The sequence below is a fragment of the Gekko japonicus genome, unplaced genomic scaffold, assembly GCF_001447785.1.
Source record: "Gekko japonicus isolate JY-2015 unplaced genomic scaffold, Gekko_japonicus_V1.1 scaffold3645, whole genome shotgun sequence".
Taxonomy (NCBI): Eukaryota; Metazoa; Chordata; class Lepidosauria; order Squamata; family Gekkonidae; genus Gekko; species Gekko japonicus.
Window position 1 is genome coordinate 76876 of NW_015174360.1, and position 3554 is coordinate 80429.

Below are 3554 nucleotides of genomic sequence, written 5' to 3' on the forward strand. Positions count from 1 at the left end.
TTTCCCTCCGGAAAAAACGTGTTTATTTTCTGAGCTTCAAAATTTCTGGAAATTTTACGTCTCTATTTGTGGCTAACTCTTTTTTTTCTTTTTAAGAGCTAGGCTAAACTGGGGTTGAATGGAACGATCCCTGCATTGTTTCTCTTGTTATATCTGCTGCCTTTTATCAGTTCTCTGCTTCTTTCCCGGAACTCTGCTTGCTTGGAGACTTCTTTGTGTTGTACACATATCTCTTAGGACTGTTACATGCAGTTTATGTGGTTTATATATAGCAGTGATGGCGACCGAGTGCCCAAACTGCAACCCAAAACCCACTTATTGATCGCAAAGTGCCAACACGGCAATTTAACCTGAATCCTGAGGTTTTACTTTAGAAAAAACAACTCCTACATTAACTTAAGATGATCCAAACAAAGTAAGGAAAGCAATCCCAAATGCTTTCATTTACTTAAAATTATTTGGCAGAGAATTCGTCACTTTAATGATGGTCTGGGCCTGGCTGGGGCGATGGCATGCGTGCCCACAGAGAGGGCTCTGAGTGCCACCTGTGGCACCTGTGCCATAGGTTCGCCACCACTGATATATACAAAAGAATCATGATATAATGTAATCGTCTCTTCATAACATAACACCGTTATATGTTTTAATACATAATTTACAGGGTATTTGTAATAAGTTGTCGAAGGCTTTCACGGCCGGAGTTCATTAGTTGCTGTAGTTTTTCTGAGTTGTGTGGCCGTGGTCTTGGCATAGGACCTGATGTTTCACCAGTAGCTGTGACTGGCATCCTCAGAGGTATAACATAGAAAGATGGAGTACTCTCCGTGTCAAGGTGAGAAGAAAAATGGAAGGCAGGTAATTTATATCTACTCAGGAAGGTGGGGTAGGGCTGAGTCATTATCTCGTAGGAGTTCCCCAGGCTATGAACATGCTAATGGAGGAGCTTTCCTGAGGAGGTTCTTTTGTATATGGATTGTTTGCTGAGGAGGTTTCCTGTTTCCTGAGGAGTTTCTTTTGTAATAAATTTATATGCATAATGGATAACAGTGATTTATTGATACACAGAATTTATGGGGGGGTAATTGGCACAAGGAGACAGCACAGGGCTGTAGCCAGGATCTTTCAGTTTGTGGGGCAAATTTTTTCACGTATGGCACACTCACACACTCTTCAGCCAGAATAAACAATGCATCCTCAGAGAGAGAAAGAGAGAGAGAGAGAGAGAGAGAGAGAGAGAGAGAGAGAGGCACAAAAATTAAAATGAAATATTGGAAGCTTGGGTTGGATGGGAAGTCAGCTGGGCGGGCCCCGAGAGGCCCCACTGTAGCTATGGGTCCGAGACAGCAAATGGCATGGAAATAAAAGTGTCACAGGTCCGGGTGTGGAAAGGAAGTCCTTCTTCACCCAAAGAGTGATTAACACATGGGATTCACTGCCACAGGAGGTGTTGGCAGCTACAAGCATGGACGGCTTCAAGAGGGAATTAGATAAGCATATCGAGCAGAAGTCCGTCAGTGGCGATTAGCCACAAGGTATAGATAGGAACTCTGGGGCAAGGGATGCTCTGTATTCTTGGTGCTTGGGAGAGGGGGGCAGTGGGAGGGCTCCCAGTGTCCTGGCCCCACTGCTGGACCTCCTGCTGGCCCCTGGTGTTTTTGGCCACTGTGTGACAGAGTGTTGGACTGGATGGGCCATTGGCCTGATCCAGCATTGGCTTCTCTTATGTTCTTAAGGGATCGGCAGAATTGAAACCGGATTTTCTATTCCAGACTTCAGAGAGAAGAGAACGGAAACCTTTCTGAATCTAAATTCCTGGAAAGTGGGTCTGGCGATGGCCATGAGCGTGAAATGGAACCTCCATGTCGACAGGCAGTTTACCGCAAAGACCTTTGGAGAAAAGCAACAGAGAGAAGCCACCCAACCCCCACCAGGAGACCATCAGTTTCACCTGTCCTTGAGGATAGTCAATTTCACCTGTTCCTGGGGATTTGCAGGAAGAAGTCCTACCAAAATGCCAATTGCAAGTTCGGTCACTCTACAAGACAGCCCCTTCCTACCTCAGAAGCCTTTTTGTCCGTTCCCCCCCCCCATCCCCCTTTGCTGTGTTTACTCTGCTACACTTGGAATATATCTCTGACTCGATGGAGTTACCATCCATCCGAGGCAAGCAGCTGTACTGTCTCAATGGCCCTTTTGTATTCCATGGCCACACGGTTTATTAACCAGTTCTGTCCCAGGCAGGGTCCGTTCCTTACATTTGCCCTTCTGGAGAGCTATTTTTTTTGGGGGGTAAACAGCTGCCGCCTCTCAGTCGAGCTGCCAGACCTTTTGCCAGAGATTAGAACTGAAGCCCGGAACCTGGTTTTGCACGCCAGATATTGAAAGATGGCCTTTGAGCCTGTGTCAAAGAATGGCTCATCCCTCCCCGCTCTGAACAACCAGGCCTAGTCGGTGTTCGAGGTGCAAAAGAGTTTCGTTTCACGTTTCCAAAGTTTTGTTCATGTTCACACGCCCTTGTGTTCTCGTTATTACATTTGTTTTCACTGCAAAGAAGTATATTTTTCATGCTGCTAGGTACAATGTCACATCCCTGCACTGGCAGGCAAGACCCGCCACCATTTTTTAAAATAAAAAGTGTTTTAACATTATAGCAGTTCCTACAGATGTAGAATCAGAAAGCACCTCTTTCAGTGCCTGAGCCGACAATGTTTGGTAAAAACATGGGGGAAAGGTGGACCTGTCAGCAGAATTCTCTTTTGTTGCAAGATCTGTTTAATTGCGCTGGTTGGAAAGTGTAGATATCAGTTCTGTGTCCTCTGCTTGCATCCCCACTGTGACGACTGGAGAGCTTCCATGTCAGTTGCACATCTCCTCTCTCTTAACCCTTTCTCTCTCCTGGCCTTCTTGTACACTCCAATACTGGTATTCTCAGATAGCCAAAGAGGCACATTTAAATCCATGTAGTGGTTAAGAGTGTCAGACTAGGGTCTGGGAGACCCAGATTCAAATCCCCATTGTGCCGAGGAAGCTCGCTGTGTGACCCTGGGCCAGTCACCCTCTCTCAGCCTAACCTATCTCATTGGGTTGTTATGGGGATACAGTGGAGGCGGAGAGAAAGATGTAAGTGCTTTGGGTCCTTGTTGGGACCCAACAAATAAATAAATACTCCCATTGTATGTTTGTATGTGCGCCTTGGTGTTTAGTCATGCCGGCCACATGACCACAAAAACGTCTTCGGACAGCGCTGGCTCTTCGGCTTTGAAACGGAGATGAGCACCGCAACCCTAGAGTCGGATTCGACTGGCTTTCAAGCAAAGAGACCTTTAACTTTTAAAGTGCTGTCAAGTCGCAGTGGACTTATGGTGACCCCAGCAACTGGCTTTCAAGGCCAGTGAGAAGCAGAGGTGGTTTGCCTTTGCCTTCCTCTGCAGAGCCTTCCTTGGAGGTCTCCCAAGTACCGACCCTGCTCAGCTTCCGAGATCTGACAAGATTGGGCAATATCACGCCCCCTTCCCTCCCATAATATTCCCATTAGCGTTTACTATTCCAATTAT